Source organism: Mirounga leonina, unplaced genomic scaffold, assembly GCF_011800145.1.
Source record: "Mirounga leonina isolate KUSES-001 unplaced genomic scaffold, KU_Mleo_1.0 Mir_115, whole genome shotgun sequence".
Taxonomy (NCBI): Eukaryota; Metazoa; Chordata; class Mammalia; order Carnivora; family Phocidae; genus Mirounga; species Mirounga leonina.
Window position 1 is genome coordinate 8,122,625 of NW_023270268.1, and position 24,954 is coordinate 8,147,578.

Here is a 24,954-nt window from a genome sequence, read left to right on the forward strand (position 1 = left end):
GTAGAAAGGAGGAGTTTCTCCTGGAGGAGGAGGAGGAGAAAAGGTTTTAGACCGAGATGCTTCCTTGGGAGCAGGCAACTGTGAGTGAAAAGTGATGCTTGTGCATTTTGTATCTTGGACCCCCAACCTCATGGTTTGGCTGCCTCTGCACACAGACTTGACCATCAGCACCTCCAGGCAGGTGGAACCAAAGAGAACATTCACCAAAGAGAACATTCTCCTTGGATCAAAGCCAAGCTCTCAGAACAAAAAGAACAACAACAGCAAAAGGGGTGGAAGGAAAATCTCACCTAGTTTTGTCAGTAACTTGGCAAAATTTGTCAAAATGGGCTCTGGTTTGGTGAGAACCACAAACTCAGCTTATAGGGCCCTCTGCCTGTTTCCTATTCTGTGATTCTCCTTAATATGACAAACACTTTTAGATAGCACATCACAAAACAGAAGCACAAAAGAGAGCAAAATGGGTCCCCCCAAAATGACCTGATTACACCAAGGATGCCAAAACAATAGGAACAAAAACCAAAACCCAGGTACCAAACTGAGAACGTATAGCTGTGGAATTCCACACCCAGAGAGCAGAGCTCAGAACCAGGGCTGATTCGCAAATGTTTGGTGAGAACTTGACAAGCCATTAGTGCAAGGCACAATGGGCCTCTATGGGCACCTTGCTTGGTAAAGGCTGGGATCTGTGGTGGTGGGCAATGCAGTCTGTCTCAATAAGACCGTTAGGAAAACTGTGGAAATAAATGAAGACCACCCAGATGAGAATAAACGGAAGCTTTTCATTCAGCGCTTGTGTTTGGCAGAGACTCAAAGGCAGGCAGCAGAATAGGAAAGTTTTATAATGAAAAAGAGGGAAGACTTCAGGCAACCTCCCTGACTGCAGGTTGGGGGCATGAGGAACTTGGAAGCAGGCTAACTAGAAGCAGGGCATCCTAGTGACTGAGTTGGGAGCATATACATCTGGTTGACGCTAGGTTGGAAGCAGGGGCCAAAAAATAAGGAAGCTGGTAGCCATTGATCAAGTCCAGATCATTGAGGGCTGATAACTGCAGAGGGGTGGTTTGGCTTCCTGGCTGGTTGCTGGAGAGGTTGTGGGTCAGTCCTGTTGTCATCTATCGTCTGGCTGTTGTCCATTTGTACATTCAGTCTCTCAGGGGCTCAATCTGCTAGCCCCAAATGCTATGTCATCTCCATCTTCTTACCACCTTCCCACATTTCCCATTCTGGGTCCCCTGGGGACCAAGAAAGATTCAGTCCTGGATCCTTGGGAGAACCAAATAGTGTTGTTTACCTACTCACATTCATTCCAAATGATTCTCTTGCTCTTGTGGCAGAGAGTTCTCCTTCCCCTTCTTCTTCTCCTTTTTCCTCTCCTTCTTCTTCCTCTTCTTCTTCCTCCTCCTCTTCCTCCCCTTCCTCTTCCTCCTCTTCTTTTCTTCCTCCTCCTCTTCTTTCTTCTTCTCCTTTTTTCCATCTTCTTTACCCCTTATTCTCCTTTTCCTCCTCCTTCTCTTCCTCTTCCTTCTCTTTTCCCTTTCTATAGAGCAGAATCTTCTCTCATGTTATATTCCCTTTCTTTTCTACCTTAGATTTCTATATTCCAGGTAGGATCCATCTTTTTTGTCTCTTGGAACCATAAGCCTCTTGGCTCTGCCTTAAAGATAGTGAAGGTCCTAGTGGAGGGGGCGGAATTACTGAGCAGAGAAATAGCCTCAATGAACTGGTAACATCACTGCAGCCAGCATTAAGATTCTTCACTTCTGGAAGGAATTTTAAAATACATGAAAATTCAGGTCACCTGATTTAAAAAAATATCAATGTGAATATTCAGCATGCATGAAAGCTTCTGAACATCTTTGAATTGTAAATGTTGGTGGAGGAGCATTTTCTCTGGCATCTTCATTCATTTAATAAATATCTTTCCCCACTTCCTTTGTGCTAGGCTCTGTCCAAGGAACTTGGAGATATCTGTGAGCAAAACAAAAATCTCTGCCCTGGTGCAGCTTATATCCTAGTGGGGAAGACAAACAATAAGTATCAAACAGAATAAGAAAGTTAAGATTGTGTTAAAAGGTGACAAATGCTGTGGAATAAAGAAAATGCATAGCAGGGTAGGGAGGGTCAGGCATTGAGGGAAAGAGGACAGATTCATCTGTCTGCTTCTCTTTGGGGATGCCTAACTGCCATTTCAATGAAACTTTATTGTTAAGCCTCAGTGAATAAGATCATGACAATTAAACCATCCCTAAGGCTTTGAGGACTGTTATGAAGGGGATGCACACTCACACACAAGGCACTGGCTAAGTTTCCGGGCATTACTGCTAATTTTATTAACCTTCAGCACAACTGTAGGCTGAGTCAGCTGCCTCAGACGTCAATTGGTTCAGGATTCAGAGAAGCATAGTATCTGATTTGGCTACAGAGGTTATTAACTAAGCCTGGATTTTATTGTAGGGATCTAATTTATAATAAGAAAAATTGTAAGAGGAGACAGTCACAAATAAAGACTGTAATTCAGTAATCATCTACTCCTGTAAAATAGTATTTTTTTTTTTTATCAGTATCTCTTAGCAGCACCAGGATCCCTTATTGGATATTGTAATCAGTGAATGACAAGATTCTATAATTACTTCTACACTGTCCATCCAAGATAGAATCAACTTTACTAAAGAAAGCAATAAAGCTTTTTAGAAGCCATTATTTAGTAGGGTGTGAATAGCTGTATAATAAAATATTAATTGTTCTAAAAAATACCTTGGAGAAAAACACTGTACTTACCAGAAACAATGAATTCTTTTCTATGCGTTTCTATTTTTAGTTCTGTTTAGTCCAGTATGATCTATTTCATCAATATAAGATAACATGTATGGTCACATGTCTTTTGTTTTTCCAGGTAATCCACTGCTGAAGAGCAGAATGTCCAGGATTTCCATTTTGAAGACTCCCACTTCTCCTTGACTTGTCCAAAACCATGACTGTTCACTTAGTCCAGTGAGCTCCATCCCATTTCTTTGTACAGCAAGCAGACTGGATGTGTGTCATGGTCCTCTGCTCTTTTGCTATCTTGTGCTGGGTGGAGCTGTTGAGGACTGGTCCTTTGTGGCTCAGTTTGTAAAAGATTTGTGTGAATGCAAGTTTTCATTTCTCCAGGACAAATAACTAAGGTGAAATTTATGGGTTGTGTGGTAGGTTCAATTTTAGTTTTAAAAGAAATAGCCACATTGTTTTCCTGAGTGGTTGCACCATTTTACATTCCCACCAGCAATCCATACGTATCACAATTTCTCTGTCTCCTCATCAGGATTTGGTGTCATCACAATTTTTTATCTTAACCCATTCTAATAGTACGTAGTGATATCTCATTATAGTTTTAATTTACATTTCCCTTGGCTAATGATGTTGAGCACCTTTTCATGTGCTTATTTGTCAGCTGTATACACTCTTTGGTGAAATATCTCTTCATATCATTTGCTCATTTTCTAATTAGACTGGGAGTTTTTACTATTGAATATTGAGAGTTCTTTATATATTCCAGATATAAGTCCTTTGTCAGATATGTTATTTGAAAATATTTTTCCCAGTGTACCATTGTCTTTTCATCCTCTTAATAGGGTCTTTTACAGAACAAATGGGTTTAAAAAATTTTTTTGATGAGGTCCAATTTAACAAATTTTCTTTTCACCCACTTACTTTTCATTTAACAAATAATCGTTGGATATCTACAATTTATCAAAATAATGTTCGAGGTGCCCATAGGAATCAAAGATGTGACATAGTTCCAACTTCAAGGCATTTCCAGTCTAATTAGGGAGACTGGAGATACACCCAAATAACTGATACTACATAACAAACGCTAAGTTGAAATGGGAGAGGTAGAGATACATTTTTCTGGAAAATCAGATATTATGTTTTGGCTGATAGGGAAGTAATGGGCGAAGGTTTCATCACTTCTATGCCAGCACATGCCACAAAATGGTATACAAACTTCCTTTATAAACTCATTTTTTTCCAGACTAAAATGATCATTTTTAGATAGCTAACATGCTAAATCTCATTATGTGCCAAGCAATTTCACATACATTGTATCAATTAATAACAATCTTGCAGGGCAGTGGAGAGGATTATGCCACATTTTATATTTAGGGAATCTAGGATTCAGCAAAGTTAAGTAACTTGTCCAAGGTCACAAAGACAGGAAGCAGTAAGGTCATACTGGTACCCCAGTCTTGTGATTAATGCTCTTTTAATTCTACCCAGAATCCTCCTGAGACATGTCCTTTTCTTGCCAGGATAAACTCATCAATCTTCTGGCTAAGAAATGGACTGTCTGATTCATGTTTTAAAAGAAGATGAGATACATATGCTTGGTGCACAAAAGTCAATGAGCTCTTCTTGATAAAGGGAGAATCCATTAAAACTTTCACAGTGGTCAAGATCATGCAGAAAAGGGAAAAACAAACACTGCCAGTGAGTCATGAGAAGCAAAAGAAGAGATGGTTATTCAGTAAAATTTTGCTGAATGACAGACAGCTCAGGATGGAGTAATCAAGGGGGTAGCACATTAGGTCATCTTGCAGGCTCATTGTTACCCAACTCATCTTCAAATGCCAAACCTTTCATGGGGAATGTTAAAAAAAAAAAAATCAGTAATAGCTCAGGTGAAGAATGGAAGTTGTGTCTGTTTCTGACCTACAAGATGACAAATAGGGAACTGGGGCTCTTTCTTGTTCATAACATCTCAGGATTTCCATCTGTATTTTCTTCCTGTCTTATTTGTAACATTGCCCAACTCAACAAACTCTTCTGTATGTATTTGTTTTTCTTTTGAAATGTTTATCACTTACGTAAGATGTTAAAGATCTTGATTCTGAAAGAGTCTGTAAAGAGGCAAATTTATATGTTAGGTCAGTTTTGCAAACGCCAGCCTGGTATCAAATAACCTTTGAAGCCCCCATTCTTGTCCTGATGCTGCCACTACTGGGCCCCATGTGGAGAGTAATCCCTTCACATTCTGCATTTAACCCTTTACTCTGGTGGCCTGTGCCTGAAGTTAGACCTACCGTTTTGTATAACAAAAGGTAAAAATAAGAACATTGGACAAATACATTTGGTTGATTAGATTTCCTCTGGGGTAAACAGGACATGACGGCAATGGTGCCCCCAGGGAGAGGAACTGAGAGGCTGGGAGCAAGGACGGAAGGGAGTCTTGTTAACTGTGTATCCATCCACACTTTTGGAATTCTGTACCATGCCAACGCTAATCAAGCACAGGTAAATAAAATTGAATCTAAACAAAATAGGAACAAAACACAAACGTTCTTCCACTTTAGCCAGTTAGTGGATAATAAAATCCCTTTAAAAGAGGAAACTCGATCATCAGAGAAATCAACTCTTCTATCTTCCAAGTTCCCTTCTTAAAGGTTATTATTTTGTTTTTTGCTGGGGCGGGCAGATCAGCAAAGGAGCCCTCCATTTCTACTGAGCAAATTCACACGGTGAGAACACTCTTAATCCACCGTCCTGAGAAAGGCTTCCAGGGTTTTAGGAATCACCAATGTAGCTCCACAAACGCGTTATTTCGATCGAGTGACTTCCCTGTTGCGGCTAAAACTGACAATGTATTTTCACAGCCCCGTTGTTGGGGCTGAGGCAGTCCGTCTTAGGGAGATTCCGGGCCCTGCGCCTGATAGATGCAAACGCTCTATGAAGCCCTGGCCTGGACGGGAACCTTTCAACTCCCAGGCGTTCTTCCAGGACCTGGACCTCCTGGCAGGGGCCCGAACGCGTCCCTCACTCGCGGCAATCTTCGGGCGTCCCTCTGGCAGCGCGGGCTCAGTAACCCGCCGGTGCGGCAGCGATGGGGGCTTCGGAGGTTTGGGCGCGTAGTACAGCCTGGGACAGACCCCGAGCCCAGCGCGAAGCCAGTCAGTGTCTGCTGAACGACTGAGCGTCGCTAGCACAGTCAATTCCTGACAGAATGAAAGGACTCCAGATCAGGGCATGGGTCACCACGGTGACTTTTAAATACCCAGGGACTGTGAAGTGAGGTAGAGCTGCCTTTGGAGAAGCGCCACGCCGGCTTTGGTGAGGCTCGGGAGGGAGGGCGCCCACACTCCGGAGCGCAAGCGGCCGCGCTGGTAGAGCCAGGAGACCCCGGATTCGGGTGACGCGTCACTCCGCGGTCAGGGAGGGTCCGGGCCCCCGGGGCTCAGGGGCAGGGGACAGGAAAAACCTCACTTCAAAGATAGGAGTGACCTGAGGTCTTGCTTGAGGGCTCCCGGGCCGCGGCCCCAGCACTGCACTGCGCGGCTGGGAAGAGCCCAGGAAGGGGCGCGAGTCCCCGCCCCGGGCGCGCGCAGCCCCAGCCCCGCCTCCTCCCGATGTGCCCCGCCCCTCCCGGCGCGTGCCGCCCGCGCGCCGGGGGAGCTCCCGAGGAACCGGCCTGGCGGGCACCTCCTGCCCCGGCGCAGGCGCGAGCGCGCACCGCCTCCCGGGACGGGCGCCCCGCCGGCGCCCCCGCCCCGCCTCCACACGCGCCCCCGCCCCGGGCACCTCTGATTGGCCGTCGGCCTGGCCAGCAGGTGTCGGCGGCGGCTGCGGCCAGGCTGGCCCCAGCTGCCTGCGGCGCGGGCGCCTCCCTCGCAGCCGCTGCCACCGCCGCGCTCCCGCCTCCTGCCCGCTCCCGGGCTCCCGCTGCGGCTGCGGTTCTGACGGCCGAGCCCCCGCGGCGCGGCACCTCAGATCCGGTGCGCCGACCGACCCGCGCCCCTGCCTCGCTGCTCGCAGCTCGCTCATCCACGCGCCGCGCTGCTGCGGCAGGTGCCCCGGGCGTCCTGAGGCGCGGTGGCCGCCATCGATGACCCCGGCCACGGACCTGCTCCAGCCCGGCCACCCCCTGTGAGTACCGTCCCTTCCCCTCTGGCGGCTTTGCTCCACTCTCCCGCTTGCGTTGCCGCAACTTCGGGGGTGGGTGTGTGGAGGTGTCTCTCACGTCCCCCTCCCCCCGACACACACCGGTGCGAGTCCTGAGTCAGGGCCCCAGGGCACGACCAGTCTGCCTCTGCGGAGGGGCTTGGGGGCGGGGGTGGGAGCCGTTGAACTTGCTCTAGGATCGTCGCAGAGTCGGAACCGCCCCTTTCTCCCTCGGCCCGGGCCGGAGCTCGCCTCTGCGTTTCCCTCGCGTTTGGCGTTCCCCACTGGCCACGTAGCTCCTGGGCTGCGGTTCACCGCGCACCTACTACGCTGCGGGCGCACCGGCGGGGCGCCTGGAACCATCGGGTAAGCAGCCCGGAGCACTTCGGGGCGCCGGACTTGACTCTTTCGCTCTCTTAATTTCTGTAAAATGGGGCTAATCAGGGACTCGCTCAAGGTCATGGCCGGTGCGCGGAGTAAGAACCCTGGTGGGTCGCGTCTGGCCAGGTCCGCGGACTGCTTGGGTAGGGGCGCGCTGTTGCGGGTGGATGGCCACTTCAGCTTCATCCCGGTCTCCTTTTCATAATTCCTTCCCCGCCAACTCCGCCGGATTTGGAGAGGTCGAGAGCCGATCCCAAGGGACCCTACAGAGGTTTGGGGGGTATCCGCGGGGGACCTTTGGGGTGAGCGCGGAGCCGAGCGCTTCCGCGGCAGGGACTCCTGGATCTACGGCATTTGCAGCATCTCCTCCATTCCCAGTCATTTAATTTGCTAAGGTCTCGGCAGGGTAGGGCAATTTGCTAGGGGCCTGCTCTTAGATCCATCCTGCTCCCTTTCCTTCTCCCAAATAAGCCCTGTCTCCGAGGGTAAGTATGGGAGAGACTAACTGTACACACCAGTTTGGGCCCAGGGACTTCGTAAGAGAGGAGAAGCGTGTACGCTCTGCTGTTGGCTTAGCCAACATTGGCTCTCATCTGCTCTAAGAAAATGCCTTAAGTCTGGCTTCATTCCTGCCCGCCCTACTCCCTGCCCCCAGATCTGGGTTTGTTGCACTTTCCCTGGGGAGGGTGGAGTCCAAGTCGCAGAATGTGTAACTGTTGCCAGATGTGAAGAGTTGACTCCGGCTCCTTTGAGGCAGCTCCTGTGGGGCTTTGGGTGGTTCTCAAAGCTTTGTACTGGGGACAGTCACCCCTCCTCTTTTGACATTCTTACTCTGTCCCTCAAACTCAGGCTACCTCGCCCTAACTCAGTGATCAGATGGTTACTTGGATAATTTTTTGATGTCTGACAAACATCTTTGAACCTCAACTTTTTTTTTTTTTTTTTGATTAATCTCTATGCCCAGCTTGGGGCTTGAACTCAGGATCAAGAGTGGAATGCTCTATTGGACTGAGCCAGCCAGATACCCCTGAGCCTTAATTTTTTTTAAATCTATAAAGCAGAACAATTCCTGCTTTTTAGTCTTCCCAAGGTAGTTAGGGTTCAGGGGACATGGTAGAGGTGAAAGTAGAAGGAAGATGGTTCCAGATGATCTGAGCTGTGGGTAGAAGTGGAGGTGATTTCAAGAATTTTTTGACAGCAGTCTCTGGGACTTTATTAGATCTAAGAATCTTTACAGAGAAATTTCGTTTGGTAAGACTTTGAAAATACTACATTTCATCTTCCAGTTGAAGTTCCTTACCTGTCCATGGGTAGCCACATCTCTCACAATGACCCCCTGCCTCATCTGTGGTGTGTGGGCTGGAAGCTAGCTGTCCCTGTAGGGTTAGGGCAGTCTGGTGGTGGTGAGGCACTGTGTGTGTGTGGGGGGGGGGGGCAGTTGTCTCTGTGGAGCTGAAGTGTGTCTCTGTGGAGACAGGTGTATCTCTTTGTGGCCTTCGTTTCTTGTGGAAGGGGAAGGGGAGGGGCAGTTGTCTGCTCCAGAGTCTGCTCATTTTTGGAAGAGTTGAAGTGTTAGCGGGCCCAGCAATGTAAACTAACAGTGGTCTAGATTGTATCCTGTCTCCTTCCTCTCCTCCCAGAGGGGCAGAAGGAGAGCTCATCTGTGGTCTTGGCCTTTGGAGAAATCAATTGGCGAAGACTGAAGTACCTCAGAGAGAAATGGGCATCCCCTGTTCTTAGTTCATATTGTGTCTGCAGTCTTTTGTCCCAAAGGCAAGTTAAAGAGGGACAACTGGTTAGAACTTGGTGACTTTGTTTTAATATTATATTAAGCCAGGACATAATCACAGAAAATGGCACAGATCTGAAGTGTACACTCTGGATTTTCACAAATTGACCACCCCTGTGTAACCAGTGCCCAGATTAAGACCTAGGATATTCCCAGTCTCCCCCTGTCCTCTATAGGTACTATCCCCCAAGGGTAATCATCATCCTGCTTTGTTTTATCAGGCAAGTTTTATTTTTATTCTTATTATTTATTTCACCAGTTTAGTTTCAAAGCTAAAATGAAACTGTTGGATGATTTTTCTACCTCCTCTTTTAATGTATGCAAACCAAAGGTAGTTATAGGTAAGCCAGTCCAGAAATCTAGAAGGGAGAATTCGGTCTTAGGATCTGGGTGGAGTCTAAACTGGTTGTCTCCTCTCCTCCCCGCAATAGGTTCTTGGGCAGTGAAACAAGCCAGACCCCAGATATAACAGGCTGATATTGATAAATTGAAGACAGTTTATTCATAGAGTGTATTTGAAAAATGCAAGTCTGAAATGGTGTCATGATAAAATATACATAAAAATGTTAATGGATTCTCATTTGAAACATAAAAATGGGAATGTTGTGAATTTCTCAAAATTAAAAATTGGTAGAGGATCACAGAATGTCAAGGCTGAGTGATCTATAAACTGTGTGTGCTGTTGCCACATGGTGGCGCCACATTGGCTGGAGAACTGCAATACCCAACATTCTTTCCCAAGCCCCCAGGAAGGAGTCCCAGGAATAAAATCCAACAGTTCAGCATCTCCAGAACTGATTTCCAAGCACTGTGGTTTTTCCAGTGTTGGGCAGACAGGCCTCCCCTCTGGTGCCTGCTACACTAAGTCCATGGATCGAACCCTGTCCCAGCTTTTCAGGAGGTGGCTTGTGGGTTGGAGGCACGTGTGTTGGAGAAGGGGGAGCTGAGACACTGTGGCCCTCTCTTTGGTAGTATGGAACTGTGTAAAGAGAGTTGGCTGAGAAGCTAGCTCAGGTGTGTTGTGATTATCTTGGCCTCCTTTCACCCCAGAATTCCCCCAAAGGTGTCAGAGAAGGAGTTCTCTTTCCTGAGGCAGGTAGCTATTTGCACAGAGCACTGTCCGTGGTGAACTCGGAAGAATAAACAGGCATGGGTGTAGCCAAACTGCTGCCCGATGAAATGCCCTCTGGGTTCCACAGGGTGGGAGCCAAGTCCCGAGGGGAGACCACAGGGTGGGGGGCCTGTTGTATCCAGCTGTGGAGAGAGCCAAGCCGACCCATCCAGTGCCTTTTCTTTTTACTGTCAGTGTGTCCGAAATGCTGCTTAGAAGATTGTATTCATGCGCTGGCTGCCATGCCCGTGGTTGCTAAGAGAGCTGAATATTTGCCATGTGCTAGACCCTACATATATATATATATTCAGTTAATCTTCATCACAGGACGAGGGTGGCTTTCTCATTTTCTAGATGAAGGAACTGGGCCTAGAAGCACTCTTTCTGAGTTTGCACATTATGGGAGCCAGAACAAGGACTGAGCGCCAAGTCTCGCAGATGACTTCCTCAGCTGAGTTATGTCCCCTTCTGTGGGGTGAGAGGAGCCTTGCACAATTCTTCTTCTGTCTTCCCTGGCACCTGGTAGAGCGCCTTACATGTAGTAGCTACTTAAGGCTAAATATGGGATTTCAATTAAGTAGAAACTTCCCTGCTGAGCGAAAGGGAAATCCAGACAGTGAAGGATGAGAGTTTGGGGTTGAGCCCATGAAACCTGCAACGTTGGGACTGAGTGTGGACCCACCAGAATGTGGAGTCTTATTTTATGTTTAAAACTTTATGTAAATGGAGGTCTGTTATTTGTTTTTTTTTCCACCTAACATTGTTTTTTAAACATATGTTCATAACATTTGTTGATAATTATAAGTTTAGTTGATACATTTTAACATAGTATTTCCTTCTTTGGTATACCAGAGTTTAAATATTGCTCATTGGTGGACAAAAAGATGTTTTTACCTTTTGCTATTATGAAAAATATTGCAGGGAATATCCTTGATAAGGTCTTGTACAAATGTGTGTGTGTCTAGGATTTATATCCCCAGAAGTTGAAAACTGGGTAGGAGGATATGCTTACATCAATATCTGTCTGTTACTGGGTTTTGCAAATTGCCCTCTGTAGTGGTGGGGGCACTTTATACTCCCACTAGTACTGTATTGGAGTTCCTTGTATCCCCATATCTTTGTGCCATCAGATGTTTTAATTTTGGTTCATCTAATAAGCATGGAATGTGTTTCACTGCTCTTTTACTTTGCATTTCCTGTAGAGGTTTTTTGTTTGTTTGTTTTTTAAAGATTTTATTTTTAAGCAATCTCTACACCCAGTGTGGGGCTTGAACTCACAACTGTGAGATCAAGAGTCACATGTTCTACCAACTGAGCCAGCTAGGCACCCCACCCTTAGAGATTGTTAAAAAATATATTTTGGTTTTCAAAGTTTCTTTTCTGTACATTGCCATTTTTTACTAGATATAACTTTCAAATCTTTAAACTCATCTGAAATTTATATTGCTATGTTGTGTGAGACAGGGATCTAATTGTTTTCCATACTGAAAACCACTTTTCCTATTATCATTTAATGAATAGTTACCTATTTTCTTACTTATTTTGTTGCCATCTCTGTCATATACCAGTTTCTGTTATATTTTTGGATCTGTTTCTGAACTCTGCTCTGTTCTATTCATCTCTTTGTGATTCCTGAGCTAATACAGTTTCATTGAATTATTAAAGCTTTATAATAATTCTTTTCTTCTTAGCCTTTTTCTTCAAAATTGTCTTGGTTATCCTTGACCCCTTAGGCTTTGACATGAATTTTAGGATCTTTCCTAAATATCCCTTTTCATGAAAAATACTGTTAACAAAATTTGGTAAAATATCAAATAAAACATATTTTCTTGTTTCTTTTTTTTCAAATATAGTGCTAATCAAAACTTCTAATTTTCCATTATTTACTGTGAAATCTTGATTTCCAATTTAAGTGGATTCACTTTACGTGACACTTCCCTGGTACCAGATACCTTGAATAATAAGGGCCATTTGAATATGATTTTTAAAACACCTATAAGGTCATTTTTTAAACTCAACAACATACAAGTAATTTTAAAGTCAGTGATTACTCTTCTGTGACATTATTTTTATCCTCCTCATAACTCATTTCATTTAGGTACCATAATTTATTCAACAAAATCATTCTTTAAAACATTAAGCACTTTATAGTCTTTATTGTAACTTCATCCTTCTATACATTTTTGTTTCCTTAGGATGAATTACTTTGTTGAAAGTTGTTTACTGGGGCGCCTGGGTGGCTCAGTCGTTAAGCATCTGCCTTCGGCTCAGGTCATGATCCTAGGGTCCTGGGATCCGGGGAGCCCTGCATTGGACTCCTTGCTCAGTAGGAAGCCTGCTTCTCCCTCTCCCACTCCCCCTGCTTGTGTTCCCTCTCTTGCTGTCTCTCTCTGTCAAATAAATAAAATCTTAAAAAAAAAGAAAGTTGTTTACTTTTCCTTAAATTTTTGATACATATTGCCAAATAACCCTCTAGGAAACTTTATACATTTATTTTGCTATTAGTCATGTATGAGTGTGCCAGATACCCATGCCTTGCCAGCAATAAATATGATTATTCATCATCATTTCCAGTTTCACAGACAATGACTCTTGTTTTTTATTTTGCTTTTTTCTAGCAAGGCAGAACATATCTTCATGTTTATTAGTTCTTCATGGCCGACTTCACTATAGAGTTTTCCATGAGGGTTGTTTTTCTTTTACTTTCTTTTTTTTCTTTTTAAAGATTTTATTTATTTGAGAGAAAGAGAGAGAGAGAGCATGAGCAGAGGTGGGGCAGAGGGAGAGGGGAAGCCGACTCCTTGCTGAGCAGGGAGCCCAACGCAGGGCTCTATCCCAGGACCCTGGGATCATGACCTGAGCTGAAGGCAGATGCTTAATGGACTGAGCCACCCAGGTGCCCCTCTTTTACTTTCTGTAAAAAAAACTTGTATTATCACTTGGTGTTTTTGAGAGAACAGATTGTTTTATACAAATCATGTTCATATTTTAATGTTAAATATCATTCCATCATATGAAAATACCATACTTAAAAGATGTGTTCCTCCATGATGGATTTTAGATTATTTCTGTATTTTTTTTTTTTTTTGGCTATTACATGTATGTATGCAGTTAACATCTTTGAAATGTATTTATGCACATGCAAAAGAAAATCTTGAGAATATATGCCCAGAAGTGGGATTGCATGATCATATTTTATGCACACTTACAGCTTGACCACCTGGTGCCAAATTGCTCCCCAAAGTGGCCATGGTCATTTAAATTTCTGTGGCCGTGTGGACAGATAGCATTTGTCACAGCAAGAAAACAATAATATTAGAGAAGGAGGAACAAAGGTGTTAAAGGAAAAAGTATATATGTGTGTATGTTTGTGTGTACATAAATATCCTGAAGTTCATTGAGAAAACTCAGAGGTTCTTGACCTTTTCATTTCAAAACTTACATCATTAGAAATGATTAAATGTAAGTATAAATCATAAACATCGTATATATTTCCTTAGCCTAGGAGAATTGGTAAGAGTTTAAGTAAAAGGTAATCTGTTTAGTAGTGCTTTTTCAGAGTAGCCTGCAAAAGGAGATGGGCCCCTAGTGAAGAGAACAGGAGAAGCACCTCTGCCCAGCACTATTCCTCCCATCCCAGGGTGTGGGGTCCACCATTGGACAGTTGTTCCTTTTCATCACCTCATCTTGTAAAATTTAGAAGGCTGGGGGAATAACTCTAGAATAATGTTGTGCCATTAATACCTTAATGCCAAAGAGTTTATGCGATCAGTTGCTGGTGATAGTAAGCAGAACAGCATGAAATCGACAGAAGGTTAGTGGGGAAAATGCTGAACGATGAACTTGGTTGGGGACAGCCTGGAAATTTTACTGAGAGAAATCTGTCCCGCTTCAAATGTACTCTGAGAATCAAGTCTGCATTTGTGTCAGGAGCATAAAAAGGGCTTTATAAAATGGCCTAAATGCTGTCTGAAAACTGTTTTTGGTTCAGTATTCAACCATGTGTTATACTCCCCCATTACCTTCTGTAAGTAATTATGAGTTAAATTTTTTGCCTATATTTATATATCATCAGCTGGGGAAAGAAAAACACTCTATAGAAAGTTCTTTTGTGGCTGTGATTTACAGTATAATACCACAGATACGACAGACACACGATCTGCAGCTGGGATGTACAAATCCATTCTGTGGGCTGACAATTTAATCTCATTGAGCAGATGCTTGAGAAAAGAATGCAACACATGCAAGGAAGGACGGGTGCCTGGAGGACAGAGGTGCTCGTGGCTCCTAGGATCTAATGTGACTATTTGCCAAGGTCCCCAAATAATCTTTTGACACTGACTCGTGACTCAGATGACCATGTCATTCTATATGGTTCTTTCTTTTTGGTATAAAATATAACTATGTCCAAGTGTGCAGGGTTATTTTCTAGGCTTGGAAGCATAGATATCTACACTGCAGGAAGTGATATCTATACTGCAGAAAAGGAAAATAACCCATCTCTTTATACTGTTTTCTCTGAAGATTCCCCAGTCTGGAGAAGCAGTGCTTCTAGTCCCAAACCTCTTCCTGACCTCCTCTTGAAGACCATTGTCTCAAGCATCATTTCACTTTATCTGTATAGCTCCAGACTCAGAAGATGTGGCAGGTGCTGTTTTGTGTTTGTGTTACATAAATGTGGCTTGGCTGTTTTGCTTTTTTTGCAAAACAATTTATTGATCATTAGGGACTTGGATTTACTAGAATGACATGTAACCAGAGTATTCAAGATTAGTGTCTTTCTTTATGGTTAATTAGAAGAAAAAAATTTTTTAAATGCTATTTTAATTGAATCCTTGTTTAGTCTTCTAGAAATCTGCCAGTTGGTTTTTCAGTTTCACGGTCCAGTAAATGTCAGGTGCTCCTCCTAGGACTGCAGATCTTGCAGTCTGGTGCCTGAATGCTGCGGAGATCCCCTCAGTGTCCCTTTGTGCTCCCAGTTCTGCCTCCTTCCTCCCACGGCTTCCAGGTACCTCATCCTTCCCTTCCCACTGCCTCAATGCTACCCCCACTATCTGCCTCAGTTTCCTTCCCTTCCGACTGCTGCTGGTGGTAGATGGCAGTACAATGCTGTTATTTCCCCTCTTCTCTTTTCTTTAAATGATCCAAACACAATGAAGAAAATGAGAAACAAAAAGGCCATTTTTGGCAAATGGGAGAGATGGTTAAAATTGCTTCCCCCAAAAGGGAGGGCTGCCTGAAGAAGTGAGATTGAGTGGGAGTGCATTGGAGGCACAGAGATGTGCTGTGGGTGTTTAGTCAAGACCACTTCTCAGGAGGGCGAGAGCCCTTAGTTGGGCACAAGTTCCTTCTGGGTCACAGTGGGGATAAGAAAGCCTGTAGCCGCAGCCACCACTTCCTACCACCCCAGATCGGCCCCATCCCTCTTTTTCTCCTCATCAGTCACCAGGCATACAGATTCTCTTCAGACTTTCCAGAGAGCCAAATTTTGGCTTTCTTTTCTCTATTTTGACATTATTTTTTATTTTATTAAGCTCTGTTCTCATCCTTATTATTTCCTTCCTTCTACTTTCTTTGACTTCATTCTTTTTCTAATCTCTTAAATGTCCAGGGTTAACTCATTAACTTCTAGCCTTTCTTCTTACTTAGATATGCATTTAGCCCAATAAATTTGCCTCAAGTATTGCTTTAGCAATATTTGTCCTCCACAGTTTTGATTTGAAGTGTTTTTATTGTTCACATGTAAATTTTTAACATTTTTGTTATGATTTCTTCTTTGACTTACGAGTTCTTTATACGCTTTTGTTTTATTTTTAAAAATTTCAGAACTTTTTAGCCATTGTTTTTTCTATTTTAATACATAGTGTTTAAAGAATGTGGTCTACATGATTCCAATTCTTTGAAATTTGTTGGGATTTGTTTTATGGCCTGGTACATAGTCAGTTTTTATAAATTTCCATGTTTTCTTGAAAATAAAGTAATTGGTTGCAGTGATCAATATGTGTTCATTAGCTTAAGCTAGTTAATTGTGTTTTTCAGATTTTCCATCTTTACTCATTTTTTTGCAGCTTAATCAGTTACTGAGGGAGGAATTTATAGAAGTGAATTTGTCAGTTTCATCTTGGGCTTCTTTCAATTTTTGCTTTGTATATTTTTTTAAAGATTTTTAAAATTTATTTATTTGACAGAGAGAGAGAGCGAGTGAGAGAGAAAGAGAGAGAAAGACAGGCAGAGCTCAAGAGCCAGGGCAGGGGCAGAGAAGCAGACTCCCAGCCGAGCAGGGAGCCCGCCATGGGACTCCATCCCAGGACTCTGGGATCATGACCTGAACCGAAGGCTGACACTTAACTGACTGAGCCACCCAGGCACCCTGCTTTGTTTATGTTATTAGGTGCATTCTGGGTCAACTCAGTATATATCATTATGAAACAACCCTGTTAATGTCCCATAATGCTCCTTGTTTCTAAGTCTGTTTCATTTATTTTTTATTTATTTTAAAAAAGATTTATTTATTTATTTGAAGGGGGTAGGGGCAGAAGGAGAGGGAGAGAGAGAATCTTCCTGCTGGGCGGGGAGCCTGTGGTGGGGCTGATCTAAAGACCCTGACCTCATGACCTGAGCCAAAATCAAGAGTCAGATGCTTAACCAACTGAGCTACCCAGGTGCCCCGAATCTGTTTTAATAGAGCTATGCCAGTTTTCTTTTGCTTTGTATTTGCCTGTCTTATCATTTTCTTATACTTTCACTGTCAACATTTCTTTTTCTTTTTTTTTTTAAAGATTTTATTTATTTTACAGAGAGAGCATGAGAGTACAAGCAGGGGGAGCGGCAGGCAGAGGGAGAGGGAGAAGCAGGCTCCCCGCTGAACAGGGAGCCCGATGTGGGGCTTGATCTCAGGACCCTGGGATCATGAACTGAGCCAAAGGCAGACACTTAACCGACTGAGCCACCCAGGCGCCCACTGTCAACAGTTCTGTGTATTTTTATTTCACTTGTGAAACTCTTTTAAAGAGCATAAACTTGCTTTTTTTAACCTATATTTTTTAATGTGAAAGTTATGTTCATTTATAGTGCTACTGTTAATATATTTGGATCTGTTTTACCATTTTAGTTTTCCCACCTTTTATGTACTTGGTTACCGGTTGCTTTTTGTATAATTTAGATCCTCTGTCCTACTCCACATTATATTTTCTTCCCTCATTTATTCAAAACTTTACACTCAGTTTCTATTTTCTATAAACTTACCATATTTACAATATGGTAAGTTTAGCATACATGTTTACCTTAACAAAACCCAAACTAAATCAGAGTAATTTCTGTCTTCCTGAGCAATTCAAGGACTTTATACTTAAATCTGATCACCCCTCTTCCCCAGTATATGTTAGTGTTGTCTGGTGTTTTAGTCAGACTTTAACTCTTTTTTATTATTACTTTTTTCACATAGTATGCAATTTGTTGACAATATTATTGCACTGTTTTCCATATTCTATTGTTGCATTCTAAGAATTCAGCTAACAATCTGATTGTTGTTCTTTTGTAGTAATCTGTCTTTTCTTCCTGAAAGGAGCCCCTCACACTGGGTTAAAGACCACGTCTACCCTGGCCTTCTGCTCTCCACTGACCTGATCAAGACGAAATTTGAAACACCCCTCCCTCTTGCCCCTTGTCATTTGGGTCCCACCCCTGCTTTGCCTTGAATGGACAGGACTCATCCCATCATGCTCTTCACTCCTGTTTGTCAGTCTCCCGGCCTCCAGGGCCACTCCCCCAGTTCCTGACGACCTCAGCTCCAGATTCTCCGCCACTCTCTGCAGCACTGCTCCTGCCTTAGTCCTAGCCCTTCAACAGACAGGGAGAGGATCCTTCTAACTTCCAGGCCACTCAGTTCCTTGACCTGCTTTGCTCCAATTTCTGTCTTCCACTCCACCCTGCCACTGACTTCCACAGTCATAGATGGACACTCGTTCCCAGTAATGACCAGCCCTTCATAATCTGTTTCATGCATCATGTGTTCAGAGAACCAGCTTCCATCTTCCAGCTCTTTCCCTCTCTTCCTCCAATTCCAACAGTCCCTCAATCTCCTGACTTTCAGTCCATGACCCCGGACCCTTGAGGTCCTCTCCTTCTGCCTTTTCCAGCCTGTATTTCATGGTGTGCCCTATAATCAATCCTTGGAGTACACCCTCAGTTCACATACCTATCCCAGACCACATCCTTTTCACTCAGCAGAAGCACAGAGTGGCTCAGTCCCCGTCTCTCTGTCCTCCTGCCTGAATCTGTGCTGAGGAATGTGGCCGAAGGAACACTCACAAGAAGTTGACTGGTCTTGCATGGCCATGAACATCGGGTGGATCCTTAGTGCTACCTGATACTTCCCTGGGCCTGGCCCTCTCCCATTCTCTTCATTGATTGTTTCACATTCCCCCGTTACCTCAGACATGTGCACCTTCTATCCTCATTCTTACATTGTTCCTGCTGCCACTCTCACTGAGAAAGCTGGAGCCATCGGGGGTGGGGGGGGGACCTCCCACAGACTCACTCTACCATCCACCCACCTGCCTTCATCTGTAGCCACATAATCTGCCTTGTGTTCTGGTACTAACCGTGAAATGTCTGTGCCTGGATCTAAAGTCAGACCCTCCACTCCCTGGCCCTGCTGCTCACCTTCCTTGAATACTCAGGGATATCACTCCAGTGATTCTCCTTCTATATTGCCAGTTTTCTCTCCCTATCAGTTAATTCTTATTGGCTTACAAACACGTTATTTCTCCTTTCTTGGAAAACACTCGCTCTGTAACTCATTTCCACCTCTAGCTATGGCTTCATTTCTCTGCTTTCCCGTATATAAAAACTGCTAAAGAGAGTTGTCTAGATTCATTGTCTGCAAATTCTCTCCTCCCATTCTCTGTTAACGCCCCCCCCCCAACCGTGGATTGCCAGCTCAATTTCATCAACTTCACCAGCAACTGCCCAATGACTAAAGACCCCACTTTATTGAACACAAGGGCTGTTCTTGTCCTCATCCTTCTTGCTCCATTAGCACCATTTGACTCAGCCAGTCAGCCTCTCTTCCTTGATACACTTTTTTTTCCCTGGGTCTGGAGGATACACTCATAAATTCCTTCCAAATCTTTGGTAGTTCTTTCTCCTCTCTCCAGCTGCTTCTTTGTCTTTTGCTTGACTTCTGAATGTTGGAGTGCCCCATGGCTGAGTCTTTGATCCCCTTTGCCTTTTTATTTATATTCCCTCCCTACAGACCTCACCATGGTCTTATTTCATGGTTTTGAATACCATCTATGCCAGTGATCCTCAAACCTTTATCTCCAGACTGGACCTCTCTCTCAAACTCCTTGAATAACCTACTCGACATCTCCTGGATGTGCAGTACTCATCTCCAAATCAACTCTTCAAAAACTGAACCCCTGATCTTCTCCCCAAATTCATTCTCTTTTTTTCATTTTAAAATTTAAATTCAATTAATTAGCATATAGTGTATTATTAGTATCAGGGGTAGAGTTCAGTGATTCATTCGTCTTATGTAACAAACACCCAGTGCTCACTACAACATATACCCTCCTCAGTGTCCATCACCCAGCCACCCCATCCCTCAACCCCCATCCCCTCCAGCAACCCTCAGTTTGTTTCCTATGATTGAGAGTCTCTTATGGTTTGTCTCCCTCTCTGGTTTTGTCTTGTTTTATTTTTTTCCTCTCTTTCCCTATGATCCTCTGTTTTGTTTCTTAAATTCCACATATGAGTGAGATCATATGATAATTGTCTTTCTCTGATAGACATATTTCCCTTGACATAATACCCAAACCCATTCTACCTTCATTTTTCTCATCTAGTTGCAGGTCCCAATCAATATACTCAATCTATTAGTTATTAATTATTATAAAATATTTATTAAGCAATTATTACATTTATTAATAATTAAATTATTAATGCCTTGTTTTACCATCTTTTTTTTCCATACTACTCTTTGAAATCTGGTGTGTATTTTTCAGTCATGGCAAATCTCAATTTGGATGCTAAATTTTCATCAGAATTACTTGATTCATATTTAGATTTAATGAAATATACAGTTAAAAAGTACATCCACACAGCCAAGTTGTACTAAATTTATTTAAATGTTTTCCCATAGCTGAATTAAATATCATTTAACAGGAAAAGTTAGACTTATTTTGCATAGCATCTAGCACTTTTTGGTCAGAAGGAAGTCAAGAATTTTGTCTGGAGCAGCTCTACTCACCTCTTGCTATCTATCCAATAGGATATGATCTGGGGTCAAATCTCTTTATAATGCTATTGCTTGTGTGTCTTTGAATATAACCACAGTTTGAAAGGCTTAGGTGAGCACAATATTTTATTGGAAATAGTTTCAGTGTCTCCTTCCTAAATAGGGGAGAACCCTGGGTTATAACCCAGAATATAAACAGCTGTAGCCACCTGGCATTAATTTTCTTCAAGAGATTCTTCTCCAGGTTCATGGAAGAACTCCTCAAATAATTACCTTTCCAGTGGGAAAGGATGTCTTGCAGTATTTCCATTTCTTCTGTTAGAAAACATGTGAGAAATTCACTTAATTGCCAGACAGAAACACAGAGACTGAGATCTTGTGTTTTTGCCCTTTTGGACTCATTATTCTGAAATGGTCTTAGAAATAAGCTTTCAGGACTTGGGACAACAGGTGTTAAGTACTTAATATTTACATCAGATAAATCTGATAAAATAAAAAATATTGGAGAAAACACCATCCCTCTGTAGCATGGCCAGTTTGGGGGCATATAGCACTCCTTTCTCAGGTAGGGACTTACTGAAAATCTAGTCAGCAGCAAAAACAGGTTTAAAAAAAAATACTCTATAAAGTGGTTTGGGATTCAGTGTAGAAGCAAAGGCCTAATTTTAGTGTAGAGCGCTGTCCTCAGTGAGCCTTCACAAATAAGACAGATCCTCTGTAGCCATACTATCATCTCCGTCAGTTTTTCCTCATGCAGGTGGCTTCACTGTTTAGATGCTGCCCCTCAGACAGATGCCTGAGAATGTGTCTCAGGAGCCTTAGTATTGTAACCTTAGACTTAGCTATTTAATTTCTGGGAATCTAGTCTAACGGGAAAAAGTCCTTAATGTGGAAAACCCTTTATGCACAAAGATGTGTATCATAGTTCTCTGTGAAATTGTCCAAAATTAGAATCAACTCAGATGTACAACACTGGGAACAGGTTGATAGGTATATGCAAGGGACAAAATGTAATATAACTGTTAAGAATGATGCTTAACCAAGATGTCCATCGACAGATGAATGGATAAGGAAGATGTGGTATATATATACAACGGAATATTATGCAGCCATCAAAAGGAATGAGATCTTGCCATTTACAATGATGTAGATGGAACTGGAGGGTATTATGCTGAGCGAAGTAAGTCAATCAGAGACAGATATGTAGCATATGATCTCACTGAAATGAAGAATTCTTAATCTCAGGAAACAAACTGAGGGTTGCTGGAGTGGTAGGGCATGGGAGGGATGGGGTGGCTGGGTGATAGACACTGGGGAGGGTATGTGCTATGGTGAGCACTGTGAATTGTGTAAGATGAATGAATCACAGACCTGTACCTCTGAAACAAATAATATATTATATGTTAAGAAAAAAAAAAAAAGAAGAAGATAGTAGGAGGGAAAGAATGAAGGGGGGGAAATCGGAGGGGGAGACGAACGATGAGAGACTATGACTCTATGAGAGAAACAAACTGAGGGTTTTAGAGGGGAGGGGGGCAGGGGGTTGGGTTAGCCCCATGATGGGTATTAAGGAGGGCACGTACTGAATGGAGCACTGGGTGTTATACGCAAACAATGAATCATGGAACACTACATCAAAAACTAATGATATAATGTATGGTGACTAACATAACATGTTAAAATAAAATAAAAAATAAAGAACGATGCTTAAAAGGGATCCTACTAATGTGGAAATACACTGGAGATAAGGTATTTAGTGGAAGAAGACACATACTTCTGTGTATAATTAGACAAAAACAACAGTCCCTACCAAGAGTGGGACAAATGGCACTTCAGGGAAGCAATGTGTTAGCACCAGTTGTATTTGTTCGATAGTGTCTTGGGATTAATTTTCTTTTATGACATTATTTTTCAAATTTTCTTATGTAGGAATTTTGAGGGGTACTGAAAACCGCACAAAAGTTCTGCAGGAAAAACTCAGAAGACTGAGAAGGGGCAGGCAGAGGTCAGAGACTCCTTCTGATGAACACCTAGCACATTGTTTCTGGTTGAGAACTGTTTTTGCAGAATTGAGAACTCCCAAAAAAGAGATGGTACAGGAGAGATGCCCCAGTGGGGTCAGATGAGAATACACATTGTTAGGAGATGGTCTCTCATGCCTCTCTGGAAATGCAGAGCAGGGCTGCGGGCTTTATGTCTCAGTTCTCCTTTGTCTGTCATGTCTCCAGGTATAGATGGGCACGCAGGTGGTGTTTGTTGACTGAGGAATCAATGGGCAGAGACTATAGCAGATTCCATTGGCCACATTACGGAGCACTTAGGTTATGCTTTTAGGATGTTACCATTGGACTTTGAGGAAAAAAATGAAGAAAAAATTTTCATTTATATCCAATTTGAATTAAATGTCCATGGGCATTACTACTCAAGACTAAACTACCTTCCCTGCCTTCTCTCAAATTGCTGAACCACTTTATTTAAAATAAAGCTGTAGCTATTTTGGTTAGCTTATGCTTCAGAGTTCTGTAATCTTGTCTATAGAATTCTGTAACACACCTTTAATTATCCTCGAAGTAGCTAACTGTAATTAAAGCATGTGTCTCTGAACTCCCTGCTGATGGAAGATGTATTACTTCATAGCTGGGTTTGTGAAATCCGCCACAGATCAGGCTAAAGTTAAAGATCATTAAATAATTTCCCTCCTGCCATGGTACTGAATTGGAGATTTTTTTTTTTTTTTATTGCCTAGAGCAACTTTACTTTCCTTTTTGTTATCTATCCAATAGGATATGATCTAGGGTCAAATCTCTTTATAATGCTATGGCTTGTATAGCTTTGATTATAACCACAGTTTGAAAGGCCTAGCCCAGCACAGTATTTTATTATAAGCTTTTCTATTCAAAACTATTTTCCCTTTGAAAATGTACACTCCAGTCCCGTTCAAACATTTATCTCAACTTTCATTATATTGAGGTAAAAGAAAGAAAAGAGAGAAAGAAAGAAAGAAAAGGAAAGAGAGGGAGGAAGAAAGAAAGGAGCCTATTTATTGCACTTGGGCCTGGGTCATGGAAGAAACCACACACTTAAAAAGGATCAGATCAGAGAGGGGTTTTGAACAGTTGTTTGGTCCAGAGATGAAAGCTGGTGGGCCAGGTGTCATTAGTAGGTCACTCCCCCATTTCTCCAGATGATGCAGCATGTTGGTGAGATCAGTAAATTCTATGGCCATGAGTCCATGGCCAAACTTCTTTTGCCGTAAAAAAGAGTTTCTTGGTCAGTCACAAGGGCGGGGGAGGGAACATGCCAGTGAATTTAGTATTCTGTGAGTTCAGCACTGGTCTCAGCTACAGGGAAGACAGGCACTCAGCAGTGGTGACAGTCAGATGAGGCTGCAACGAGGGAGGCTGTGAGTTGGACCCACGTGTAGCCACATCGGTGGATGCTGCTGCCATGTCCATTCTGTACAAGGGCCCACTGGAGAGGCACTGGGGAAGAGGCTGCCTCACCTCTCCACATGTCATCTTGTCCACCTGATTATGGAGAGCTTCCACAAAGATGTTGAGACACTGGGGGCACTTTTCTCCTCCAGGAGGCCCACCACCCACACACTTCTTCCTCAGACCTCCTTGTTACTGGCTTCCTGCTCCTCTTCTTTCCCATCCTGCAGTACTGTTAGCTATTGCCCATGAATTGGTGTACATCCTTCCAGACATCTCTTGGTCCAAACAACATGGAAAATCAATATGCTGCTTGAGATCCTGCCCACCAGAAGGATTACCCTTCACTGCTCTTCTCCAGGGCCACCCCTGTCAGCAGGGCTGTGAGGCTATGGATCTCCCTTTTGGGTTGGTACAAATGACATCTCATAGAATTGTCTACAAATCAGGCTTGGGTTTTTTCCTCATGTTGGCTGATCATCAGGAACTTCCTATGAAGACATAGGTGTGGACTGAGGGAGAGGAGACAAAGTAACAGACATGGGAGACCCAGCAGTCTGAGACCCCTGCCCATGCAGCTTACGCCATCTGATACTGCTCGAGCCTGATTTCTTATATACCATTTTTGCTTGACAGCGGATGCCTACTGCACCTGCCTACCCTAATAAGAGGCTCAAAGCTAGGTTCTGCTGGTCACGGGGTCACTTGATGCCCTATTGTCAGGTGTTCAGTACCAGGGCCTGGTAACAAGCATGAGCTGTTTCTCACAAGGAGAGCAGTTGTGGAGGAGAGGGCATGGCTGTGTTCTAATACCCTTCGAGGCCTTGCGGAGCCTCTCCTAGAACTTCTCAGAGGTCCTCTACAGCACCTCTACTTGTTACAGACACTTTGTATGTCACTGGGTCTGTCGGGTCCTGCATAAACAGAGGGCCAGAGTGGCTTGCATTGCTGCCTGAGCTTGTGACAGAGTCTTCTCTTACTCTGGGCCCCACTCAATCCTGGCTGCCTTACAGTTTACTTAGTAAATGGTTGAGAGCAGCATACTTGCATGTTTCTCTGTGCCATCTCTGAAGCCCAAAATAGC

The 24,954-nt window shown here is 43.4% G+C and overlaps 1 protein-coding gene and 1 long non-coding RNA gene across 4 annotated transcripts in view; one reads left to right on the plus strand and one right to left on the minus strand.

Annotated features, from left to right (window-relative positions):
- LOC118002157 overlaps positions 1-6,117 on the minus strand; it is a 55,290-nt gene extending 49,173 nt beyond the window's left edge. Inside the window, exon 1 of the long non-coding RNA XR_004676968.1 lies at positions 2,782-6,117. This is a non-coding gene — a long non-coding RNA (uncharacterized LOC118002157). The remainder of the gene's footprint in view (positions 1-2,781) is intronic.
- A 453-nt stretch (positions 6,118-6,570) lies between these two features.
- Positions 6,571-24,954, plus strand: part of MYRIP (myosin VIIA and Rab interacting protein) — a 400,010-nt gene continuing 381,626 nt past the window's right edge. The window contains exon 1 of one of the 3 annotated variants that reach the window (XM_034992452.1): positions 6,571-6,900. The gene's annotated coding sequence lies outside the window, so the exon portion shown is untranslated. The other 2 variants (XM_034992478.1, XM_034992462.1) reach the window with 2 other exon arrangements.